Source organism: Ixodes scapularis, unplaced genomic scaffold (assembly GCF_016920785.2).
Source record: "Ixodes scapularis isolate PalLabHiFi unplaced genomic scaffold, ASM1692078v2 ptg001946l_1___fragment_3__unscaffolded, whole genome shotgun sequence".
Classification (NCBI taxonomy): domain Eukaryota; kingdom Metazoa; phylum Arthropoda; class Arachnida; order Ixodida; family Ixodidae; genus Ixodes; species Ixodes scapularis.
The window spans coordinates 1442328-1470245 of NW_024610214.1; the positions used below are offsets into that span (position 1 = coordinate 1442328).

The following is a 27918-nucleotide window of genomic DNA, read 5'->3' on the forward strand; positions in this document are numbered from 1 at the left end:
GACGGAGGCTTATTGCGGAAAACGCGCCGTGTAACCGAGCTTTCGGTTGCACGTCAAAAGATCCCCAGGTGGTCGAAATTAATCCTCAGTCCTCCGCTGGGGCGTGCAAGATGCCCGTCGTAGGTTTGGCACGTAAAACCCCCAAATTTGAGTTTTGCTAAAAGCTAAGCCACCAGAGTTTGAGTTTGACAACATAAGAATCCGAGATATTAGGTATAATTTTGATAGACTGGAGCTGTTCACACAAATAATTATTATTCAAATCCTCTATAGGGGAGGTATTCCGAAGAGCCTAAAGGTCTTGATTATACGTCCTACATATAAACGTGGAAAACTTCAAGAGTTTGAGAGCTACTGACCAATTCCTCTTCTACCTATATTAACTCGTATAATAAACAAAATGTGTACAACTTGCGATGACTAGCTTCCGCGATACTTTTTTTTATTAAGTAATACGAATATAGTTTCCGACAACAAAAACGTGCCATTACGCTATTAGAAGATTGTGCAGATTGCGTGAACGAAGCACCGGAGAACTTGTTTAAATATCGTTTACTCGTTCAAACATTGGTGCTACTTTCTATTAAAAAAATGGATACTCTGATTAGAGCAAATCAGAGACGCCACATAGACCCCAATGGCTGTGTATATATAGCCACTAACTGCGAGTCGCTCTTCGGAAGTTATCGGGAACATTTGTCGATCCCGTCCTCCCAGCAACAGTTCAGGTTTGAGTTTCGCTGCTTTCCCATTTTCGTTGTCTCACAGCTACACATGCGTCGCCCTTTCAATATCAAAAATACTCGTTACGTTGGCATGGGTCCTTCTGAACCGTACAAAGACGCACAATCACTAGCTCGGCGTGTACTTCATCGAGCAACTGCGGCGCAGTATGAACCTATCAAAACTTAAGTGGAACGGATTTGCTGTCAGGCCGCGTCCTTTTTCGAGTGCTTGTTTAAATCGGGGTGCTACTTTTATAAAGAAATGGGTATCCTCTAATAGCGCTGACAAGAGCCGCCAAACAAACCTCCGTGGCTTCCTATCCGCGGCCGCGAACTGGGGTGTGGGACGGACATGTTTAATTCTTCTCTCACAGACGTTCGGCGCACGGGATGTAAACAGGCGCGAGGCGTACCTCTCGGCACTTTCGAGCCGCCTCTGATTGGTTCAGCAGCCACGCGACTGGGCGCCCCTTCGCAAAAATCGGCCTGAAAGCGACTGCATCAAACCTGTCGCTTTCGTGACTTGCGATTATCGCTGCTGCGACAAACGTGGTCGCGCTACAGCTGCGACTTGCCAGTGTGAACGCTTCTTTACAGCCGAAGTTGTGCGGCAAAGCCGCTGTGACGAGGGCAAGCTAGTAGGGTTGTGCAAGGTTCGACTCGAATAGCGCTGCGTCATTCAAAGCCTTGACAGTGTAAGGGAAAGCGAAGTCGAATAGTTCATTCAACAGTGCAGAAGCTAGGGATGACGTTGGCCTACTTAATTCGAACCACTATTCGCACAACCTTACAAGCCAGCTCAATTGGAGTAATGGCTTGTTGTCGTTTTTCTCTTAAAGAGATCATATGATACTCGTTTTCTTTTGAACACAAGTTAGTTAAAGTCACTCTGAACGAATTAACAGAGTTTAAAGAGAATAAAAAGTCGAGTTTCTTTTTGAATATTGACGTGCAATTCTGCCACATTTAGTAGATTGTACATTGTTTCTGCATTACTAACATAACTACAATAATCAATAAGCATAATACTTTATACATTCGTCATACTGATTTAAAGGTGATCATTCTGATATATTCCGCCTTATTTTATATTAAGCAATTCGATGGTGAATAATTTTGAATATCTTCAAAACGTGTTTTTTTGACGGGTTTCGAAAATATTTTTCCATAGCAATCTTTTATTGACATTTTTAGTACTCCGCATACCTCTCATAAAATAAAAAAGAAAAAAATCATTACTACGTCCATGCTTCGGCGTGAGCTTGACCGCTGTTCAAATTACCATAGGAAAACCTTAGCATTCACCACGCCTGGAGCTTCGAAACTTTGAATCTCCAAAACAAAAAAATTAGTTACGGCGTTCGCATATAGCTGAAAGCCTCTTCCAGGAATACGGTATCAACATATTTTGACATTACTATAAAAGATATGAACTGGGAGCCTATGTTCGAGAAATGTTTTGTTTCTCCTTAAAAGAAACGGAAGTAACGGAACTGACGATATGGCGTCTGATCGGTTAGAGGCTAAAACTGACGAAAAGTTTCTACTTTCGTTATTTGAGCCTCTAGCCAATCAGACGTTATATCGTCAGTTCGTTCACTTCCGCTTCATTTTCGAAGAAACGAAACAGTTGTCGGACATAGCTCGCCTGGACTATCATTTTACGATCTGACCTGGAAACACCCTGAAGTCAAGTACACGTTGCCCTGCTACATCAATATTCAGATCAATAATTGAATTGTGCGAGTACTTTATAGTTTATCTTGACTAAGAGGAACATTGTAGTGTGCTCTAATATTACATAGATTGAGATCGCTTTAGCTTAAAAAAAAGTTGTGAAAGTTCGTGTTTTGCTTACCTTGGGATACTTTTTAGACAAGGTGGAGATATTCATTTCGTTGTACATTGAGGTTAAGTTACGCCTGTCTTCTTCAGCCTTAGAGTGCTTAGAAAAAGAAAAAGAAAACAACCGAATAATGGACGTAATTTTTTATTCTCAAAACCTTCCCGATATTTTTTTTTTTTTTGCCAAATTATGTTTTATTGCGAGTCCTTTTTCTTTTTGAGATTCCATGCAAAAGACACTAGTACCGTGTTTGTCAAGGGTGCCCAGACGTTCTAGTCTAGCTAATTTAATAGACCCGCCCGAACGTTTTGGTAACAAATTAAAATTGCTGTTCCCAGACCACTCACACACACGGGAATGATTGGAGTAAGGCAAACCCCCGTCAAGATATTCCACGTAAGCCGCACTAAAGTATTTTTTTTCGCCACCTTTTTGGCCATCGGTATGGTTTGTCGGGAGTACCCATTTGAGTATTAAAGCGAATGGAAAATTGCTTTTTCCTGGGAATTTCACTATCTGTTATACTGTGTTCCAGGACTTTAAAAGGGTCCTAAGCTTTACGTGATCACCGTACTTGGCTGGTGTTTATAACCTGATGAATGCTCCTTTTTACTTGTCAATATAATGACTTTAAGGCCATTGAGACATCTCAAAAAGGATGAAAGTTTGATAAAGCAGTGATAAATGGTGCATTTAAAAATAAGCGAACAATATCTTAGATTGTCAGTGAAATGATTTATAAATTTCACTTTGCAGAAGAGCTTCTTAATTAAGGCATAAATATATATTTTGCTTTAGATACAAATATTCTCGAAATCATATTGACACCACCATCAACATATCAACATATTGAGTGGGAGTGGTGAGGAATTTTATGTTTGAGGACTAGTTCTTTTTAACACTGCGCGACACTGTTTGCACCTACACAACAACAACGCTTCGGTATAGTTTATGTAGGCACAGCGGGAGAAGTACCAAACTGTGTAACTTAGAATGCTGCCCTAAATTAAAGCTATTTGTTTTAAAATTGAAAATCAAATTTAAAAAAAAGTACAATTAAATTTTGAATAGCTTGTTCTTGCTAAAATGCATCGCGTTGAGTACTTGGTACTAAAACTTCAGCAAGTGCACAGAGGTAAGCATTTCGTGGAATATTTCGAACAGAGTAACAAATATTAAACGCACAAAATTTCACCTAAAGTTTATGGAACCTGTAAACATTTTTTCCGGAAATGCATAAGATAACGATCCCCGATCACGAAATTTTAAATTGAATAACAAATTAATTTGCTTTAGAGGGAGATAAAATATGTATGTATGTTCGAAATACTCAGGTTCGATCTAAAATGGGTCGTAAACATCAGCGGATGTACGAAGCAATCTAAATGTTTCGTCAAGAGTGTATTTCACAGGTCGGTTTTATCTTCTAAGAATGTAAAGCGTAACTCCCATTCTGTAAAACATATGGCCAAAAAGCTTGCCAGGGTCAACAGTGGCCGGCGACGCAGACAACCGAGTAGAGCGGCGGGGAGCGTTTGGCGTACGTTTTGATAGATGGCATCGGGAGCAGCGTCGGTAGGTGTAGCTTACCAGCGAAAGAAAGCAAACGACACGCTATTGAAATCCGTCGTCAGCGAGAACGTCGTCATTATGCAACGGCGTTTTTTTTTTTTTTGCTCTTACTTTGTTTTGCTTTTATTGTCCGCATTTATTTTTTAACAGAAGGTACATTATAAAAATACTGTGTTAATTTAAATAGACCACCGTCGTCGCGAGCAGTCTCAAAGAATGCCCCTATAAATCTCGATAAGGAGGTAGAGCCATCTTTCAAGACGTGCACCAAACGGGCCCCGTGTCACACGACTGGTCGTCTACGTCGCCGTCCGCCGTGGAGCATGGCAAGTACTTTGGCCATCCTTTTTACAGAATGGAAGCTACACTTTGAATTTTTACAAGATAGAACCGACTTCTAAAATACATCTTTGACGAAAAGTTTAGATAGCTACATGCAGGCGCCGGTTTTTCCGGCCCATTTTAGTAGAGCCTGCTTATTTCAGACACCCAATACTTCAGATCTGCTGTTGGAATGTGTTATATATTACCTTTGCCAGTTTGACCTCAAACTGTACTATATCCTGAGAAAGTTGCTGTGCCTCCTCTTCAGTTAAGTTGGGTCTGAATACCTTCGCAGTTGACGTAATAACCTTTTTGTAGGCAGCGATTACTTTTCTATTTTCTTTTTTCGTGTCGTCAATCAGTTTCTTTCCACCAACCCAGTCAAACTTAATTTGGTCGAGCTTGAGAAATAGTGCATGTTGAAATTCACTTGTTAATATAAGTATATCATACATATAACATATACGTTTGTAAACAGGATATTTCATAGTTAGTGAAACACTCGACTTAAGGAATTATTGGGCATGCAGTTGAGAACAATTCATTATAAGTGGAGTAACTCTTCTGTTTCCACCTGAATCATAACATCTACAGCTAAGTTTCGGGACTGAAAACTCACCGAGCCATATTTTACGCAAATAGTAATGTTTTCATAATATGTTCTCTTTTGCGGTTGTGTGATTACGATACAACCATGTTAGCCAAAATAATGAGCGTCCTTGTTTAGAATAAAGATGTGTAGTGGCTGGATACATTCAAACGTAACTAAAATTAATCTCACGTATTTAATTCAAAACCCGCTCAGGCGGCTAAAAATTGCGACAGTTTTTCACGCAATAACAGCCAGCGTGCAGACGATCTGGCGATAATTCATCAGAATGTAGCACCTGAGATTGTGGGGCAGAAATATTAGTGAACTTTCAAGTCAAAGAAAAATATAACACTCGGAGAAAGTTCTATACTACATGTTCTTTGATTTGAAGTTTTTTTTTCGCACATTAAGGTAAGGTATTGCATTATGATTACTTTTATATTAAAAGAAAAATAAAAAAAAAACTTTCCTGTGACCTAAGTTGTTGACTCCCCCGCTTGACTGCCAGCACAAAGACATGCTTTTTTTACTACAGCTCATGCGAGAAGCGTATGCCGTCTCGCTGCCTTCATCAATATTCATAATAATATAAAAATATCGGTTGCTCCAAAGAAAACGCTCCGGCTTACGGATCCGCAAGTGGCGGGTTCGAATCCCGGCCGAAGTGCCCCCATTTGGTGAAGGTGTCCGTACTCAACTGGCAGTATGTGCATATAATTTAATCAGGTTTGGTGGATTGCCGATCGGGTGCGGTTGCTAGGGGCTGCGGATGCGTATAGGATGCGGATATCTCTGAGTGTTGCTCTGGATTGTTGCCGAGCCCGCCGGTTAAGCTGTGCGGCAGCAGACGCTAGAGTTAATGAATGAGGATACGATAAGGTGCATTGTCAATTGTTTTGGAAAAACAAATAAAAAAAATAATATTATTTTTTTTTTTTACGCCAGGATTTGATTTTTAGTAAAGATTGATTTAGAGCGTTCAATCTCGCGAGAGAAAGTGTGGTCTTGTTTGGCAGGAAAAGAGCGGAAAACGTTCTTCGGTCGAATGAAATTCGAACACGTTCAAGCCACAAAAAGGCAGAAGGCTCCTCGAGAAGTAAAACGTGACGTGTGTGTGCGTTTTCAGTCTGGACAGTTGGCGTGTTGCTGCTAAGTATGTGGTTCAGAGCACACAGTTGCAGAATCGTGTTTAAAACTGAAACCAGTATGACATGTTGTCATAAATAAATATTCTCATATTTTCACAAGGGTGTACCCGCGTCTTTCCACGTATATACGAATACGCTCCGGTGAGTGGCCGCCTTTTTTACCGCTTTTAACTATCTGAGATAAATAAATTGACAGAGTGTTATCAGCTCTACCCTAATGTTCGCGATTAGAAAATACCCGTGTGCTTAAAGTCAGTGTTTAAATAAAATTAAAAAAAAATATTATTTTTTTTTATCGCATCTTTTGACTAGAATGTTGCAGTCCTCCAGGACCGTCTCATAACTTAGATCATCGTTCCAAGGACGCGGGGTGTATCCTGGAAGGATGATCGCTAATTCATAAATCGGAAAAAAATACCATCAAATGTCTTTCAGCGTATTACCGCGCGCCAACTAGGCAGAACGGCCGTGGCCTAACGGTTATCGCGCTTGCCTCAAACGCCAAGAGTCAGGGTTCAATTCCCGGGAGTTACGCGTCCTTTTATTTATTCTTGCAGTTCAATGTACTGGTGATTTCGAGAACTCTGTCACCTGTTCGAGGTGCGAATGTTCTAGTCGCCGAACCTTCCAGGTCGATTGAACCTTCCAGGTCGATTGTACACGCGATGGCTTCTTGAACAGAAGCCATCGCGTGTACATAAGGGGCTCCACGTGGCGATCTGCAGTCAGTCTCACCCCAGCGCTCGAACCTGCTGTTACGCCGAATTCGACGCCCGCGACGCTTTGTTCTCATCTTCTGTTTTCCTTTTTCTTTTGGGCACAAGTTCGCCTCATTAAACGTTTAGTTTCTTTGGTTACTCTTCGCCTCATCATTTGTCATTCGTAACAGTATAGTGACTCGAAGAGATCTTTCTATACAGATAGCCAAAATTTATAAGGTACCATCCAGACTTTATTTTTCTTTTTTACTTTACGTTGTAGTTAATGATATAACGTGAATGCAAAGATTCCAGGTTGGATGTGGTTCCGAATTTCGCAAATGCAGTTTGAGTGCGAATACAAAGTCCGCAGAAAGGTATCGGATGCGGATAATCAAACTGTCATACGCAAAGGGCTCTGGCTATCGGGTGTATAACTGTTCAATAAGACCACAGCGCCGGCGGCATAAACTACTTCACTTCGGCGACTACAGGTTTACAACATATTCAGAACCATCACTCCACTCTAATAGAATCAAAGAGTATAGTTTTCCCCAAAGCAAATGGAAGAGCAAATTACTGCAATTTATGGAGAAAGCTCGGCAATGTAAAAAATCAATCATAACAAAAAAAGCTTTTCTTGATCATTCTAATAAACCATGGGAGCACGGAATGGGTCGTGTGTGTATTAGGATTATCTATGGTTAGTGGCGAGGAACTTTAAGTGCTTTCCAATGCCCGGCAGACGTGACACACTCTTGTAACCTCCGGCGTCATCAGGCTGATCAAGACCATTTTTAAGGTATTTATTTATTTATTTCATTACCCTCAGGGCCCATCGGGCGTTACAGAGGGGGGTGGGTACAATGGATTTACGAAGTACAAATGATCAATTTACAGTACCAAAAAAATAGACAACAACAACAAAACAAAAGAAAAAGGTGTAGATTCCGGGAGACCCTCCCCGAGAAGGCGTGAGCCGCCAACGTTCCGGGCGAAGCCGTGTGACTTCGAGCCCGGTCGCTCCGTATCGTGTCGGGGAGAATACGTTACCATGCTACTCTCTCGCACTCCTCCGCGCGTCTCTCCTTTTTCGGGGAAACAGCGAGAACGAGCGAGGAGAGAGTCGGGCCTGCCCTACTCCGAGTGAACGGCCGTCAGGTGGAGGAGACCTGGATTGGACTCCGGGCGACGGGTCAAGTCGCGGCGCGAGCTCGTCTGACCGGCGATGACTTCACGCTAGTGATTCCCCTGGCTCTGACAGTCGGCGTCCCCACTACCTGTGGACGTCCGTCCGCCCAAAGGCCTGGCCCAGAACTCCTGCGACGACGCGTAGCGGCGTGAGCTCGTCCGACCGGCGTTGACTCCGCTCGCAATTACCCCTTCGGCTCTCAGGTCGGCGGGCGCTGCGCGCACACTGTGTTCACGGCTCGCTTGTCCGCAGTGTCTTGTTGGGGACCCCTGGTACTCAATAAACCCTGTTGGATACCGGGATCATCGTTGTTGGCATGGCGTTGGTGAAATCGGCGCTGCGACCGCCCTCGCTGTTAACTGTCGGCCGCGCGGTGGGACGGGCATGGGATTACCCTTTGAGCTCCGGTCCCACGACGCGAAGGTGCGCTTTATTCCCACAAAATCAGCAAATAAAAAAATTGCAGAGTTATGAAAGTAATCAATTATGGCTGCCTTGAAAGCAGAAACATCTTCCATCGTGGCGATGTGTGGGGAAGGTGGTTTCATTCTGAACAAGTTTTTGGCAATAAAGAATAAAAAAAAATATGCTAGTGCTGCAATGAGGTAAGGCAAATTTGTACTGGTGATCAAGCCGGGATGAACAAACGTAGTTCCTGTTTGAGCACTGGGTTATGAAAAAAATATTTTATGAAAATCAGAAAGACGCGCAATTTTTCTTCGAAACATTAGTCCAGGAATACCTGCATTAGACTTCATTAGTGACACGCTAGCAACGCGGTAATAACTAAAGTTCGGTGGGAATAAGGTATCAATTACCGCCAAAAGTCGTTTGCTGTCTATACTACAGCGTGGGCGAAATGGATTGAACGCATTATAGACAGACCGCATAAATCGGTGTCTTAACTTGATCGCGCTCAGATTTTCTACAGAGAAGCCTGAGGTTGGTGGAAGCTTTCGCTAAAAATGTGGAAAAGTCGGCTCAGCTGAGTAAATAAAAAAAGATTAAAAAAGCTATTTTCTCTGTACTTCGCATGTACAATAAATATATGTGTTACTATGGCGCTCATTTGAGCCCAATGAAGTGAAGAATAGGTAAGCCAATTCTATTTTTCTTTCAATTTTACAAACTCTTCTGTCGTAGGAAACGCCAGAATGGCCCAAAAAATGTTATGATGATTTTAAGATAAAATTTTTATTGGTAAATTTTCCTAAACAAAACCAGTTTTTTTTTTTTTTTACCCCGGAGGTTTTATGTATTCACATTCTCAAGAAATATAATGCACCAGCTCCAAGCGCCTCCGCAGTAAATAACAAAGCACTAAGTTAAGAAACCAATTTATGTCACAATTAGAAACCTAAGTTACAGAAACCACTTAGAACAGGTTATCACCCAAAGCCCGAATGCAGTCGACACTACAATTTGTTGGAGCAAATCAAGCAGTGGCAAAAGTGCATCGTCAGGATGTTCATCCTCTTCGTACGAAGGGTGTGCGAACAGAAGTTTCTAGATGTGAGGTTCCAGCAGAAGAGTGAGCTGAAAGACCCCTTTTTGTTCCACCGGATTGTGCTTCGTCATTCGTCTGGTTGCCGTTCCTTGTAAAAAGAAGCAACGAGGGACTTCACTAACAGTGGTTTGAATTAAATTGCGTGGCGTCATTTATGGCTGTCACAGCGGTAGGGGAAACCAAGAACTACCGGTTTCTTGCAGCGTCGATGCTCAGAAAGACGCGGCGCTATTCGATTCGAACCACTATTGGCACACCCTTACTTCGTACGTTTGCTATCATCGACTCAATCAATCGCGCGCAATGAGGCGCCGTGACCCCACGCTTTTTTCTTGCGTGATTGGTTGAGCCGAGGATAGCGAACCGACAATCAAAACAATCGAGTGCCGTGACGATGCAATTCTTGCACTGCTTGATTGCGTAGTTTTCTTAGATGGTTCTTGCCGTCCCGCAACGCCCTCCGCAACCCGCTACAAAACCCGGAACTCTACAGCCAAGGCCATCGGCGCGCAGGCGCAGTAGAGGATTCCTCGTTTCGGAGGGCATAGCGGAGGGGGAAACCCGGCCTACGGAAACTCCCTATTGACTCCATCGGACCGTAGTGTTTGCTGCGATCGGGTTTAAGTATAATTAGGTCGAAACAAGTATTTTCACCCTGCCGATGATCGCCTCCAGACTAAGTATAATGGACAAAATATGACTCACCGCCGACGATCTCCTGCAGACTAAGAATGCTGGACTAAGTATGGCTTGCCACGAACCAGACGGCGGGTTTTACAGCGTTTGTGAAACTAAATCTACTCGCTATGGTTGGAGAATGATCGTTTAGGCCATTTTTACACATAATTAACTCTTATGGTGAAATAATGAAGCGTAACAATTGAGAAAATATTCCCAAACCGGAAGTGGGCCAGGGCTATCGAGTGCACGGCGGCACTGGGTTTGTTGCATGCCAAACATAAAAAAGGGGCGAATAAATAGTATCGGGTGCTGGCTCCCATACGCCACTGTGACGTAAACGCGTCGCGGCGCAGCGCCGCTCGTATCTGGTCGGTCCAGATTCATCCAGACCTTTCCGCGCGGTGAGTCTTGCGCCTAGCGCCGAGCTGCGCAAAAGCAAGTATGGCAGCCGTTCGTTTGGTTTGTTCGGTTTGGTTTCGGTGCTGTGTTGTGTTGTGCTGTGTGCGTCCCGAACGCTCTTGTGAGATTTTTCTAGTCATCTGCGAAGCTATTCGAAGTCCCATGAGTGACACAGAAGGTGTTTTGAAATCACCATCTTAACTAGCAACAGGCGGGTCTTCACCAACACCAACGACAGAGCCGAGAAGTGGGAGTATGACGATAAGCGAGATTGGTTTGGTGGTTTGAGGGTAAGGTGGGAAATTTGTTTCCCGAAATGTTACTGCCACAGCCTATAAATAAGTTAACACGAGGGGTTTAGAAACGATGCCGAGACGGTGCACTTTGTACAGAAGAGACCTTTAGCGTCGCCAGGTTCGTCGTGGCAGTCACTGGATGCCGCCGGGGGACGAAGAAGCGTGTTGTGTGTTTAGGAATTTCTCTGCTGAGTTAGTATATTGAACTGCGTTGGATGGTGTTGACTCTCATTCATATTGTTTTTATGTTGCTCGGGGATAACGCTTTGCCACTGATTATTACAATCTTTGGGTCATAAGACCTGATAATTATTTTATTCGGTGCGACTTCCTTGGCGTAAAGTGAATAAAATAGCTCTGTGCACTTTCGAACGAAAGCGCCAAGTGTCTCATGTAAACGGGAAGTGCCTCACACAATCAATTTGTGCTAGCCTTTTCTGTTCAGCCTGGGCAAGGAGGTTAAAATGGGCAGGAGGTGGTGTCCATATCCTCTATACATAGAGCGAAGTGTAACGGAAGTATGGTGTGGCCACGAAGTGTCTTTTTATTATCTCGGCTATTGGGACGATGCATTTCCTGTGCCTTTTTACTTTTACAAAGTTATCGATATTTTTCTACAGTTTCGGTAATTTTCATAATGATTAAGATACTCAGTTGACGGCCGCCGTCATAAAAATATGGGGCAAACATCCGCGTGGCCATGGCATTGCTGTGGCAACGTGGTTGTTGGTCCCACAATTCCATAGCGGCGTCCACTGAATTCGTGTCGAACAGGCGGGATTTGGAGTTCAGCACTTGCATGACGAGTAGAAAGTCAACGTGTAGCGACGCTCTCGACACCGCGCCGGTAGCGTCGTCTAGAGAGAGTCGTCATAGCGCGGCATTTAGAAGCGAAGTTGTCGGTTGTCGTATGCATGAACGCTGAGAATGGCACCGCGGTTTGAGAAGGCCGTACAGGCCCTGCTCCAGAAGGTGTTGGTTTCCCACCGCCATGATGAGAATGCAGGTTCGCATTAAAACTTCATTTGGTGTGCCTCTGTATCGAATGCCATGGCCGTGACAGTGAGCAGACGAAGCAGACCGCAGGCACGGAGCAGACGTGGCTAAGGCTAAAGCAGTCGGCCGAGCGGCAAGCAGTCGATAAAAGCTTGATTGGATTTACGTTGGACGAGATTGCGTGGGTACGCAATGGCCGTCTGGGATTGGGTTCTTTTCCTGGCGTCGGTGGGCATGACGTCATGCCTGGTCCTGCCCTATTTAAACGTCCTTGAGTCTAGGCCTCTACGTCAATGAGGTAGAGGGGTCTTATGTAGCGGCTGGCAAGGTGGCTCCCATTGGCTCGTGACCATCGGCTGCGCTCGACTGAGCGCTTGAGAGTCGCTGGGCACGAGCAGACAAACGCCAGGCTAGGAACGTGGCGCCAGGCTTCATCGGCGGCTCCATCGAAATAAACCGATTAGGCAGCAAACTAATGTCTACATCTCATATTTAATATTGGCGACGAGGGCAGAAGAGAACTCCAACAGCGGTTCAAGAATGACTACGAGACAAGGAAAGCTCGAAGAATTCGAAGGGATAGGATGGTCGGCCTCGGCGGGGCGGTTGGAATTCCTCTTCCAGGCAAAACACGTAACGGACCACGGGAAGAAGAGAGCCCTGCTGCTGACCCTCTGTGGCGCGGAAACCTACGACAGTGTGCAAGCGCTAATGGCCCCGACCAAGTTCGACGGAGTTGCCTTTGAAAGCACCATGTTCATGCTCCAACACCATCACGATCCACGGCCTTCGGAACTGTTCAGTCGAAGCAAATTCCAACGCCGCTACCAGGCCAGTCGATGGCTACCTATGTTGAGAAATTAAAGAAATTAGCTGCCAACTGCGATTTCGGCGTGCTGGCACTTCTCTCGGTGGCCACAACTAGCGCCGGAGCATCAACCGCTTCAAACAGGGTTGAAGGACGAGCGGCCGCCGCCCCTTTGACAATGAATCCAACCGTGCTGCCGCTGGATGTAATGCTGAGAGACCGTTTGGTGTGCGGTGTGCAAGATAAGCGTCTGCACCAACGACGTTTTCGCAGAGCAAACACTCACGTTCAAGCAAGCATACGACATGGCAACAAGGCTGGAATGTGCGGTAAAACAGCAGCAGGAGCTTAAAACTCCCAAGACGGAACTGCACAGGGTCACACAACCACAGCCTACGAAACAGACTTCGGATCGAGGTAAAACGCAACCGCATCCACGGTGTTACCGCTGCCATGGACGGCACAGTCAAGACAGTTGCCCATTCATCAGGGTAGCTTGCCGTTTCTGTAAAAAAATAGGACACATCCAAAAGGCTTGTCGAAACAAGATGACGACTGGCACAGGTCGCTCAACCCATCAGATGGAATCCGGCGCTGAAGAGGACGCCCTAGAATCACAAAGTGGAGCTTCTGTTAAAAGCTACGGATAGGACATGCAAGAGCTCAACGCACAACGTCCAACCAGTTTCGTTCCCAAGTACCTGGTGAGTCTCAAGGTCGAGCGAAAGCTACTAGAATTCGAGGTGGACTCAGGAGCAGCATTTACTGTAATCAGTGAGGCCCCCTACCGAAAGGTATGGCCGACCGGACCTCCGCAAATGCGGAAAGAGAACGTCACCGTTCGGACATGGACCGGCGAAGGCTTGAGGGTACTTGGCTCAGCTGAAGTGCACGTGAGACATGAGTCCAAGGACTACGTTCTACCACTGGTTGTAACAAGTGGAACAGAATGCAACTTGATGGGCAGAAATCGGTTTCCAGCGCTAAAGATCCAGGTCAGCGGGATACACCATCTTCCGCCAGACAAAGAAGTCCAGAAGGTTCTCAATGCACACAAAGCGGTGGTCAAGTCGGACATCACAGGGTAAAACGGCCCACCTGTGCAGATGGGAATTAAGGAGTCAGCAACGCCAAGATTCCTCAAGGCACGCGAGGTGCCTTTCGCACTGCGTGCTGCCCTGGAATGCGAACTGATGGCGCTGCAAAAGCAGGGTATCCTTTAAAAGGTCGAACATTCAACATGGGCCAGGCCCGTGGTGGTGGTTAGAATGGCGGATGGTTCGGTGAGGCTCTGCGGTACTACCGCAGCATGGGGAAAAATACAGCGAAGACGGTGGCTTAACCGCTGCCGACACCCAATGAAGCCTCGTCTAACCTCCTGGGTGGCACAGTCTTCTGGACGCTGGACCTTGCGCAGGCTTATCAACAACTACGGGTGACAGATGACGCAGCCCAGGTACTGACAATCAACACCATCAAGGGGTTGTATCGAGTGAAGAGGCTTCCTTTCGGAGTGGCGGCAGCTCCTGCAATCTTCCGAAAGTCACGGAGACAACATTAGCAGGCATCTCAGGAGTCAGTGCGTACCTAGACGACATTATCATCAGCGGGGAGACTGCGAAAGAACATACCTATCGACTCGATCAAGTACTCACGAGACAAGAAGATGCAGGACTAAAGCTAAAGGAAACCGAGTGCCGCTTCGGGGTGAGAGAAGTAAAATGTCTTGGCCACCTCATCAATGCGGACGGTATACATTCCACGCAGGACAAGATTCAGGCCGTAGTACAGGCGCCCGAGCCAAGGAACAAGACAGAGCTGCAATCCTTTATAGGACTCTTAGTGTATTATGACAGATTTCTAGTGATTAGAGCAACGATTGCGAAAGAGCTTTATCACCTACTGAAACGGAAGACAAATTGGCGGTGGGAGGAAAACCACCACAAGACTTGACCGAAAGGACCTATTCATTTGAATCAGTATTTCACGGGGCGACGTATAATTATCTACACAGATCATCAACCTCTGCTAGGCATCCTAGGAGCTGACAAGCCCATTCCACAAGGGTTGTCACCGCCGATAACCAGATAGTGCGTAAAATTGACTGCTTATAAGTATGAGCTGATGTACAGGCCAGGAAACCGCCATAAAAATGCGGACGCTTTAAGCCGACTTTTCATATCCACCACGGAGAAGGAACCAGAAGTACCAGGAGACATCCTGATGTTTGAGGCCTTGACCCGCCCTCCGCTCTCCGCAGACCAAGTAGCCAGGGAGACAGCACGTGACGCCGTCCTGGTAACCATATATACCAGGCAGTACAAGAAGGCACTCTGCATCGGTATCAGTTCCCACAGCACTCGCAAAAAAGAAGTAAACCGGCAGAGGTGTCCACACACAGAGGATGCGTAAGCTGGAGAACACGAGTCGCGATTACTAACCACTTTAGAAGACACACGATGGCTCTAATTCGCTCGGGACATCGCGGAATCGTCGCGATGAAAGCTTCCGCTTGCAGCTACGTTTGGTGGCCCGGGATGGACGCCGATATTGAAGCATGGGTCGCTGCAGGCAGTACCTGCCAGATACAAAGGAAGTCACCTGGGAAGGAACTTATCTCTGTATGGAATATGCCAACCGAGCCGTGGGACACTGTTCACCTAGACTTCGCAGGTCGTGTCGTGGGTCAATTTTCTCTGGTTGGGGTGGACGCGTTCCCGAAGTGGATGCAAGTGCGCGTGGTTCGCAACATGAGGTCTGCCGCCATCGTTAAAGAATTACTGCCCATTTTCGCAACGTTTGGTCTACCAAGGAAAACTGTGTCGGAAAATGGCGCGGCGCTAGTTTCAGAGGTGATGAAATGATTTGACCGAAACAACGGGATCATCGCAGTAACAAGTGCATCGTACCATCCCGCGAGTAATGGCCAGGCGGAGCGCATGGTACAGGAGCTAAAACTGGCCCTCGGGAAAAAAGGAAAAAAGGAACTGAATTGTTTGCTGGCCAGGTTTTTATTCAAACGGCACACTAGCATTCAATTTGCAACGGGAGAAACGGCAGCATGGTCTCTTTATGGCAGGGAACTTCCATCAGCTCTGGAACGATTAAAAACTGTAGCTTCTAAAGAGCCAGTCAGCACGGAGAGCGTCACTAACGCACGAAAACTGAGCGTGGGACAGCCGGTCTGGACTAAGAAGTTTCCGCACGGCAAAGGCTGGCTTCCTGCCGTAATTGAACGTCAGATGGGCCTCCGTTCATGGATGGTGAACCTAGATGAAGGTTCGGTACGCCGGCATACCAACCACATACGTAAGCGATGGACAACAGCCATCACTCAACACGAAGCGCAGACTCCGTCTCCTGTGCGGGACCTCGAGATTCACCAGAGCCCAACCTCACCACGGGAACCATCTCTCGGTAAAGATACTCCAGCTTGACTACACGCATCATCCCAGTGATAAAGTAGTAGACCGGCGGTCGCGAACCAATGTCAGCTTCTTCGACGGCAGACGCTGGCATGTTCACTGGTACCCGGAGGGGCACTTGAGCTCGACGACAAACGCGACGCTACGGGAGCCACGACTAGTTGGAGGGGGTGTTATGTGGCAAGCTGGCGCCCATCGACTTGTGACCATTATCTGCGCTCGCACCGAGCGTTTGAGAGCCGCGTGGCACGACAAACAAACGCCAGGCTAGGAACGTAGCGCCAGGCTCCATCGGAGGCTCCATCGGAATAAACCGATTAGGCAACCTTCCAATGTCTACATCTCATATTTAACAAGGGGCTTAGAGCGATAAACTGGTATTCCGGTCACTAAGCAAAAGTGAACCCCCCTTTGGCTGTCGCCATGCCGTACAATACTGACCACTACACCCGTTACAGTACCAAATACTAATGCTTTTACGCAAAAGTGAGCCAATATTTGTATTGCGATCTCTGTAAAATACATGAACTATTTTTGTTTAATACTGTTAGCCCCAGAGATCAGTGTCTAGCTCCGATAAAAAGAAAAAATACAACAAGCCGGCTGACAGCATCTAGCGGAGCCATTGCGATGCTGGCCGGGTTTTTGTCGTAAAAGCACATTTTGGAGCTAAAACAAACTTAAAATAACTAATGATAATGTAGTGAGAGCGCAGGCGAGCTGGTTGATGTTAACCATTTTGTTCTTAGCCCAAGACTGAGGCAGAAAAAGAGGGAAGGTTCTAAGTAGAAGAATAATGAACAGTCGAGGACACGTCTCCATCTCGACTGTTCATTTTACTTCTACCTTTGAAACTTTCCTCTTTTCCTTCCTCAGTCTCGGGCTAAGAACCAAATGGTTAACACAACTAATCTCGTCGGTATTTTTATTAAGGATCACTAAGCAATTTTTAGTGCATGGTATTTCGTTAATATCTAGACGTAAAAATGTAAGTGCACGTTTGAAGTGGTACAAAATGTGCAAGATGGTGGCGGCCAATTTGGGATCACTTACAGCTGCCACTTTATCGCTCTAAAGCCCTTTACCTCGATGCTTCATGTCTACAACATTGTTGCGGCGTTCAGGGGTCCAGGTACGTTCTCCGGTATGTTTTCCTCTGAACTGGCACGCCGTGCGCCTCCAGTTGTCATAGCGAAGTTGGCCACGTTGCATTTGAATTTTAATGAATTTTTATACAGTCTGCATAATTATAGATACAAAAAAACGTTGATCCTTTTTTTTTTTAATTTCAACTTGTTTGGGTAGGAAAGAAAAGCAAACACTGTGTTGCTAGTGCTGTGAACGTACCTTTCGCGGTAATTTTCTCTTCGAAATTAATACATTAATAGTAATATAATGGTAACACAAGACATATGCGCCGGTTTTACTCCTTTTAATTTTATTTTGAATAATTGAGTACTTAATTTATAATTTGGGCATTAATAGTGCGTTTTAATGCGAGGTACTGCCATTCGCTCTACGTTCGATGCCAATGGTCAGCTACTATCTGCGTCCCGCGACCCCTGATTTCTTTAAGAATCTTGCATGCAAAAAAAAAAAAAGAAACGCATTTCTGGAGAGTTGCACAGGCTGGCGGCATCAAGCTGAAGACGCGGTTTCTGCTCGTCTGTAGTCATTCGCCGAAGAAGTTTTAAAAACATTTCTGTGAAGTGTGAGAACGGCCTTTGAGAACACGTGGAGACTTTTACGGAAGCACTGTGCCGCACGAAAAAGGCACAAGTCGTCGACAGCAAGTCTCACCGGTCTCGCGGCGTGATCAAAGCTTCCTTGGCACGCCGAAGTGCTGCGTCTCTGTGCCTTCGCACGCTTGGACACCGATCAAGAATCGACGTAACGGCAAAGTTTGAAGGTCTGTCGCGCGTAGATGTCTTTGCAGCATATACCGGCCACGGAGTTCTGGACCGTCCAGCTGTTCCTGCGAAAATTCTTATCAATAAAGGGCCGGGAAAGAGTTCGTGGTTGCTATTATTCACTATTAACCATGGCTATGCTCCAAATTCCCTTGAATAAATCACATGGAAGCACAAATAGAGCAACGCTGCTGAGCAAGGTACGTTTTTGAACACAAAAGTAAGAAACGGCGAGATAGAAATGTTCTTGAAACGTGGCCCATATGCTCGTGTGCACCCTGTCGCTGTTACCGCCACCGTAACCACCTCCCCTATTCCGACCCCACTGGATCAAGCTCCTTTCTGAACCGCCCGTGCCGCAAGTTACTAATACATTCGTCATAGTAAAGTAAGTAAGTAAAAAAGCTTTGATCACGCCGCGAGACCGTCGAAACACTCTTTCGACGAGTTGTGCCTCTTTCTTGTGGCGCTGCACTTTCGTAAACAGTTCGAATTGCATCAATTGGCACTTTTGCACACTTAAGAAATCCGGAGGCCCTCCGGATTTTTTAACAGTGTGAACAGACTTCTTCGCGAAGAATCAAGTGTTTTAATACATTTTCGGATAGGCCCACCTGGAAAATGACGCACTGTCGCTTCTGTTGACAAAACTGGTAGCTGCATTTATTTACACATTCGGACATGCGCCGGTAAAAAGCTTTCACGAGTAAAAAAAAAAAATCAATGAAATGATGCGATGGTATGCAGTTCGTTGTAAGATAATGTTAAGAGAGCAAAAGAAAACTGGCTTTGCAATCTGTTAGCCACCAGAGAGGACTGGCTATTTCACCAACCCCGGCCCAGAGGTAGGGGACGCTCTGCCAAGCAGTGTTGCGGAGTTGCCACTCCGGAGTTGGAATGATTCCGGAATCATTCCGCATTGTCACGACCCCGGAATGGAATGGGAATGGAATGGCGGGAACGTTGAGGGGAATGGAATGGGAATGGAATTAGATGCCTTTTGCCCGGAATGGAATGGGAATGGAATGGGCCTCTTTTTATTTTTTTATTTTTTTTTTTTAGAAATAAAATTACCGGGAAACTGTTAGCCCGCGTGGAGCCCTACCAAACACTTATACGCAAAAAAAAAAGAGAAAAAAAATGCAGTACACAACACAAGCGTCAAAGCAAAGAGCAGGGGAGGGGGGGGGGGGGGCGGTGGCGCCTTTCACGGAGGCGTAGACGGGCTTCACTGGCGTTACACGAGAGTGAAACAAGAAACCAAGCAACAAGCAAAAGAAACGAAGGAGCGACCAAGCAAGAAACCGCCAGGCACGGCGGCTCCATGGCTCCTCATCGTCCTTCTTGTGTAACTTTTTTTTTTTTTTCAACGGCATGAAGAAGGCACGCGCGCACAGACTGAGATGTGAAAGCGGGGGCGACTCATAACTCGCAGAGCTCTTTTAACTCGTTGACTCGCGCGCCGCCGAACGGCGGCCAACCCTGCCGCCTTCCACGTTCATTCGCGCGCACTCCTTTGAAATGCGAAATGTGTGTTTGCTTCGGCATTAAAACAAAGCAAGCGAAGTTCACTTCTCCCTTCTCCTCTTGCGCTTGGCTCCGACGCTTGTTTTTTTTTGTACTGTGATTTTACGTGCAAGTCCGCCTTTTACTTGGTCCTTGTTCCGATGCTTGGTTTCTTTGTTATATGTTTTGCATTCAAGTGGGTTAGGGTTACAATCAAGCTAGCGGATGCCCGCTAATTTCCTTTGACTTTAGTCTCTGCATACTTCCTTTCACCTTGCGATGGACCGCTGCGGACGCTACAAGTCACCCCAGGCCATCCAGCACCGTGAGCGGGAGTACACGCACGGCGTGTTGCTGCGCCCTAGGGTCACGTGACACTCAGAAGGCACTGGACTGGTTTCGATGGCACTCGTGCTATCTTTTTTGGTCCATCATAAGGCGAAGTAGACTATCGACAGCGCTCTTTTTGCGTGACCGAACTGACTAGACCTGCAGAAAGAAAGACGAGGCGCGACAGTTGTTGCGAGGGCCACTGAAAAGGAGAGCTGGATGCTAGCTGCCACTGAGGCTTTGGCTTCCATCGACGCCGGCTGTGCACCCGTCGCCAGAACGCGAACAACCTGACACCGAGGCCAAAGAATGATTCGGTTGGTACCGTCTCCTGCGTGAACCCGGCGCTCGATCAGCGCGAAGAGGAAGATTACAAGAAAAAAATAGATCGAGTCATGGCATCGTGGAAGACATTTTTCGATATTAGTCGGGAAGGAAACAAACAAGCTGCACGCTGCAAGGTGTGCAGCGAAACTATACACGGTGCAGTCGGCGTATCATCGAACTTTATTCGCCATCTGAAGAGGAAGCACGACAACGAGTACGCGAAAGTTGGAAAAGGGCAGGCGAACCAGCCAAAAATAACTTCCGCCTTCAGCGCTGGGTGCAGCTCTGTACCGGCTCACCGAAAAGCTGCGCTTGATGAAGCCCTATTCAATATGATATGCATTGACATGGAGCCATTTCGTATTGTAGAACGAGACGGGTTCAAGCAATTTGTATCGGTGAGTTTTACATATAGTTCTTCGTAACCTTGCATGAGAGTAATTGATTTGTGTTTGTTCAAATTCAGGTCGCTGTTCCGGGCTACAAGTTGCCGTCTCGTGACGACCTGCAGGAGAAGTTGCTACCCTCGAAGGTGTCTGCTCTTCAAAGCAAAATATCGGCCTCTTTGTCGGGAGCAGAGCACGTGTGCATTTCTCTCGACGTGTGGACGTCTCTGACTATGGAAGGCTACCTAGGAGTCGAAGCCACATTCGTCGACAATGACTTTACGGCTCACACATTCCTCCTTACCTTCACTCGACTGACGGGCAGCCACACAGCTGCTCGCATTCGTTCTGAGTATGACGCAGCCCTTGTCCAGTGGAACATATCAGACAAGGTAAAATATGAAATCTTTGTTACAATTTTGTCTCGACTAACAATACCAATTTGAATTTTCAGGTGCTTCGTGTGGTAACAGAAAATGCATCATCAATGATAAAGGCCTTTGCTTTTCCTGGTTGGGGAACGGAAGCAGATGAAGACGCTGACATCCTCGGCGAGTGCCCGGAGAGCTTAGCCAAGGAGCTTTTAAGCGAATTTCATAAGCTGGAGCAATTCCGATTTGGTTGCGCCGCCCACAATCTGCAGCTTGCCGTAAAGGACTCTATCCGGCAGGTATGTTATATTCTATCGCTCTGACTTTATTTATTTTTACGTAGGTTGTACATTATCTTTTGTGGTTACGCTTTTTGTGACCGGCTCTATCGAAATTAGTTGTCCGCCTTTGAACTACACTTAGTGTAAAGTCGATCACTAAACTATCGATCGTTATATATAATCTTAAATTGTTTTCTTGAAACCATGAACGTAAGGCATTGCGTGTTGCTCTTTGTCATTTTTTTCTCAATCTTTTTTTCCCTTGATTTTAGGATTCAAAAGCTGAGAAAGTAATACAGAAATGCGGCACCATCGTAGCTTCAATACGTAAGAGTACTGCCGACACAGAAACTGTGATGAATGTGGCCGGCGTGCACCTAGAAGCCCACAACACAACGAGGTGGAACTCGCAGCTGCGAATGATGAGAAAGCTCGCTAGCACTTTTGCCGATCACCCAGAACTTGCCGACACGTTGCACGCGTGCAAGAAAACAAAACTCTCAACGTACGAACTCAGGCTCATCACGGACTTGATAGAGCTGCTTTCACCAGTAGAGGAGGCATCTGAACTCCTCCAGAAGAGGCATGAAACGGCCGGACTGCTGCTTCCAGCATTGAGAAACATTGACGTTTCCATCGCTGGAATCCTCAGCAAAGAAACATTTCTTTGTAGAGATATGGCTAATGGCTTAAAAGCAAGCATTCAGAAGCGCTTCGCCGGCGCGTGGAGTGACTCGATTTTTTTAATGGCTACACTCCTAGACCCAAGATTCAAGTCGTCTTGGTGCCCAGCCGCAACCGCTGAGGAGATGCGTTCTGCTGTGCTTGGAAGGGGGCCCCTCTTGCTAGGTCATGGCAGCACTAGCAGCGTCTCGACTGCAGACCCCGAGGTGCGTCCAGGCAAACTGATGTTCAAGAGCATCAGGCAAAGTGAAAATACCCACGAAGCGAATCAGCCCGGGTCTATTGGAGGAGAGGTTTCGCTCTACCTTGCAGAAGGCACTTGTGGAGACGCGATTACACCTCTTAAGTTTTGGAAAGCCAACGCTGCCCGTTTTCCCCTGCTCGCACGGGTTGCAAGAGCAGTGTTTTCAGTGAATGCTACGTCAGCTGACGTAGAACGCGTATTTTCGACGGCGTCGCTCATAATGACAGCGAAGCGAAACCGGCTGTCTAGTACCTCGTTCGAACAACTGATGTTTATGAAGAGGAACGTATAGTTCGGTAGGGATTACACGGCGTGAATCGTAGACTTGGTGTTTTATAACGAATCGGCTAGCAGCTTTTGAAGTTCGTTTATCGTTTAATTGTGAAGGAGAACAGAATAAAGTTTTCTTGGCAGATTTTGTTCAGCTGCCTCTAAGCTACTTACGCATAGTTTCCTCGTTCGTGCAAGAAGACTGTTTGGCTTTATTTATTTATTTGTTTTAACGGGTCTGCACTCATATAAGGGTTTTGTCACGCCATGCGTTGTGAGGAATGCCGTCATCATAAACCTTGCACAGCGCTCGCTTCAATAGACTGATCTCACCAGCCAGTTTTGCTACGGCACCACTGCCGTGATGCATCAAGAAAGTTCAGTCTTTCTGTATGTACGACGACAACCCTGCTGCTGGTCTGCGATGGCAGAGCAGGACAGGGCGTAATTCGTGCACTGTCCCCTGCCTTCTCTGGAGTAAGCTCAAAGCAGTGCATCGGATGCGAGGGACGCTTAATGAGCTCGATCTATTAGTGTTGCAGTGTTCTGCTGCGGTGAAGCCGTAAGGATCGGCACATTTGGCACGCCTTGCAAAATTCGAATTCCAAACGTAAGTACGTACCTAAAACTGGCCACGCGAAGGCCGTTTCGCAAGAAGTTTTATGCCAAATCTTTTTAGAGCTCAACACGGAGATGGTGAAATATAAAAAAAAAAAAGAAGCAAATACGGCGGCCGTGTATTTTCTATGTCCTGTATCAGCCTCTTCATTGATTCCCCACTGGTTTGCAGGCTCGCTTCCGGGTAACTTGCTCAACGCAAAAGCGCTAAGAACGCTTAAGTAGAGGTTGCAAGGAGCAAAAAGCCGCGGAACGTAATAATTTGGCGAAATATATAAACGATGGCCACCTGAAACCAAGCTCGCGAAGCAGTGTGCAAACGACGAAGATCCAGTAGAGGGCAAAGAAAATGCAAGGCCGCCGTTTTTGCCCTGTTTTTAACCACTTCCCCACCTATAAGCTCTCTCTCTCTCACGCTCTCTTAAAAAAAAAATAAAGCATTTTGTGAAACTGCGTTCGCGCGCCCAGTTTGAGGTATGTTCTATGGGAATTCGAATTTTGCAGGGCGTACCAAATTGTCCTTACGACATCACCCGGTACATACAACCCCATTCGCGTTAAAGCTAGGTACTTCGGTCACCGCGAAACACCGGCAACTGAGAGCTCGCGGAATGCACCTTGAATGACCTTGCAATACCTCGGACGCGTACGCAGAAAAGTGTGTTAGCTCATGTCCGAATAATGATCAAGATGATCAACAAATGACAACTAATAAACCAATAACGTCCATATAATGAACGAACCACAATGAACAAACATATATTTGAGTCCAGCACACATTTATATTGAATGCCTGAAAAACAGTTAAATAATTGAATTGAATATGATAAGAAATATCGAGATTCGTAAAGCAAGCGTGAACTTGTGTGTTTTAAAACAGGTTGCGTGACATGGCCAATACGGTCTTTCGTGCTGCGCCATAGAGGATGCACTTTGTCAGAGGATGTGATCTTGCCGCTGTGCATGGAGTCGCTTCCAGCAGCGTACTAGCCGTGTTGCTGTGCACGTATTTGAAGAATAGAGTTATATAGCTTATTTTTGGCGCGACGCACGAGCTGGATATTTGTATGGTCTTATCAAACAAACACGCTGGCCAGACATATCCTAAAAGTCAAATGCAAAAAAAAAAAAGGAAGAATAGTGGATTTAAGTATTGTGTTTGTTGCGAGCCAATTGGTCGCGAGACCGATGTCTAAAGGTCTGTTCACACTCCTGCGACCGAGTACGACCGAGAGAGACCAGACCGGTTTTTAAGCCTCTTCTGAAGTCTTAGGACCAGCTGCGCTGCAGCGCATCCGGTCTCTCGCGGTCTTACTCAGTTGCATATGTGTGAGCGGCGCTTTAAACAAGCATCGACATATCAAAAGGCTTTTTCGATGTTCGCAGTATAATGTAAACAAACACTTTGTGCCACCAGCGCTTTTAAGGTAATTACGTTTTTTTGTTTTTTTTTTTCAATTGTTTATGCGTTTGATAATGCCAGCAGTACGCTGCTCATGTCGGCAACACAATGTAGCTGTCAAGTGCCAGTTTTTACGTTTAGGAATTAGAGGAATGGAATGGAACGATTCAGCCATTCCAGGAGTGGGAATGGGCCCAGTGTTCCCATTCCTAGGAGTTTAAAGGAATGGAATTATCGAAAACTCTAATTCCCCGGAATGGAATGGGAATGGAATGGGGGTGCCCATTCCGCAACACTGCTGCCAAGTGAATGGGTACTGTTAGAAACCGTCTGTTTTGTTCCCGTCGTGAGTAACTGAGGGGCCGCGCGGCTGCATTAATGTCGGGCAACACTGCCCGCATACTAAGGAATTGTGAGGAGTCAAGAGGGTTTTGAAAGAGTCTGCTTGATACTTACGTAAATCACGTTTGAATGAATATTTTTAAAGTCCCGGAATACAAAGAAACTAAAAAATGAAGGAAAAGTTGATTGGTGGAGTAGTTGGGTGCAGTTTGCATAAGGTGATTCTCCTTTATACAGTAGTGGCCACTTGGTAAAGCCCTTTTGCTTAAGTAGCTGCAGCAGGTCATTAAATTTTGCTGTTTCGTTGAGAGCTGTTTGACATACAAAATAATCAAATGTGATGAGGTACATGTAAAATGTTGACAAAGCTTCGTTTAAATGCAAGATCATTTCTACGGTCTCAAAACCGCGAGATCGTGTACGGCCGTTCACCGTCGCGTCTAGATATATCAATGTCTAGCCGGAACATGGGCGTCCGCAGAACTTTTTCCAGGGGGGTGCACACTTATCTTCCTCCTCCCCCCCCCCCCCCCCCCCCCCCCCCCGGGGATGTTAGCTTTGTTGGCTATTTTCAGCATGTTTCCACGTTACTCTCTACCTGCTTTCACGGCCGCGCCCTGGATTTTGCACTGCACACCCGTTGATCTCTATGACAATTGCTGGATCGCGCTTCCCGCTTCCGCGAGTGAAGCCACCATAAAGTTATAATAATGTACGCTAGAGGTTAAACTGGCGCTAGAGTGCTGCTGCAAATTGAAGCAAATAGCAACCAGTCGAAGATTGACTTCCGGTAATGCATTTCTATGGGAAAAAGCGAGTGCATTTTCTCTCTGCGCTCGATTATAACAGCAAATATCACGAATTATTCGTACGTACTAGGTAGCTTGGAACATTTCTCAGTCACGCAGACGAAATAATTGGTCAGTTACAGCGTTTTTACTTGAAATTCGTGGCATGAAAAACGGTGTTAAAACCGCTCCGTACATGTACTTTTGTGCACTGTCGGACACTGTTAGCGCGAACACGGCGTCGGCGCTTTCCACCATGGGGGATATACCTGTCAAACGAACGAAGTCCATGTAGGAAATCAAGAGAGACGGCAAGAAGTACGCAGCAACACTGGATAAGTAACTCCCTGTGCATGCAGGCGATCAAAATAAATTGAAAGCCACGTAGTATAGTTCGATTCGCAATAAATAAGTGCTGCTTTATTCTTTCTGGTCATGAATATGTGCCAACATGCATGTTCTGGGTTCAAATCATCAACCGCACGCTGCAAATCTTCGCAAATAGGGAGAAGTCAGAGAAAAAGTGCCCGATAAAAACTGCCTGACATAGGAAATAATAAAAAGACGCACCTTTCGTAGCCCACGTACTTTATTTTTTACATTCGAAAGTTTTTAACCGATCGTAAAGATGCACGACGGAGTCATTTTCATAGAGTGACAGGACCGGTATATTAGCAAAATATAAGCGCCACCGGAATGCTAGCGAAGCTTGAACACACTCTCCACTCCTTTCGATCGTTAGTTTGCTTAGAATCGTCGCTCGTTCTAACATACCTGCCATGGAACAGAGGTTTAATCCTGAAATATAAAGCAGCTTAACATCGTTCAGTGGTGAAGAAAAATACTGTAATTAAAGCAATTACACTTTTACAATATTACTAAAGGTACATACTATCCTTTACAACCAAAATGACAGAAGTTGTTCGTGCTATTTTCTGGCGAAGAGACAAAATTCACGCACGATTTCCCATAGGAATGCACGGGAGCACCGCAAAAGTAGACTGGTTGCTGTCTGCTTCAATTTGCCTCCCGGAAGTCGCATAGACACTAGAGCCAGTTGAACCTCTAGCGTACATTATAACCTCTAGCGTACATTATAACCATTATAACCACTATAGCCACTGGGCGGCCATCCTGCATGTCGAAAAATCGCGTTTTTGGAGCGTTACGGAGGCTAGCGGCAGCGTGCTGAAGACACATTTTCTACTCGTTCGTCATCATTCGTCGAAGGAGTTTTTAAAACCCTCCGTAAGCCGTGAGTCTTGCCATTGAGAACGCGTGGAAATTTTTACGGAAGCGCGGTGCCGCAGAAAAAAGACACAACGCGTCGAAAACAAGTTTTGCCGGTCTCGCCACGTAGTCAAAACTTCCTTAACACTATCTTTTTTTTTTTTTTTGCCCTTTAGATTTGCCGTTTTTTCAATAGCCATTTTGAATTTCTAGATAAAAAATTGCCTGCCGGGAACAGTAAGTCCATATTATTCAGAAAATGTAGTTAGTTTGGGTAGTCAAAAATCCACCGGAGTACCCTTTAACTGGTGTTGGTGCAGCTCCCCCCCCCCCCTTCCTGCACCCCCCTCGAAATTCCAAGGGGGGGCAACTGCCCCCCCTTGCACCCCTCTGCGGACGCCCATGAGCCGGAAAACCTAAAATCATGTGTAATTATACACCAATTCAAGTTACACGCTTACTGTAGCTGGGAGCGTTTTGCCGATAAATAATGCGGGGAAGCCAAAATTGGTTCTCTCGCACTGTGCTAGGATAGCACAATGCTATCCTAGCACCGTGCTAGGATAGCACGGCAGCGCCGAGATTTACGAATGCGGGAAAAGGAGCAAATGATCTCAGCTTATATCGCATTACTGTTCGTTTGGCACCACCCAAAGAGAATGCCCATATTCGTAAACCCCAGACTGCAACAAGTTGAAACATTTGGTCGGTGAGTAGGAGAACTATGCTGATTAATTTCTCTAGAACTACATGGGGATGGCACGAGAAATGAGAGGGGTTGAGGTGATGTAAGAAAGGCCGTGCTTTCTCCACTCATTCCATATGTGATTTTGTGGCAGCTGGATATACGTCCTGGGACTTGTGCAGCATGACGATAGTGGGTGCGCAAGACGCAACGTTGGCAAGATGTGAATGCCCGTGGCTCGGCGTCCCGTTGAAGCAATCTTACAGCACCCCGCGCCGCCATCTCTGATTCGCATTTTCGGAATGGCGTGCGAAGTAAGTCGACGGACAAAACCT

At 46.0% G+C, this 27918-nt stretch overlaps 1 pseudogene; it reads right to left on the reverse strand.

Moving 5' to 3' along the window:
* LOC120847349 overlaps window positions 1-27918 on the reverse strand; it is a 191450-nt pseudogene that overhangs the window by 148634 nt on the left and 14898 nt on the right.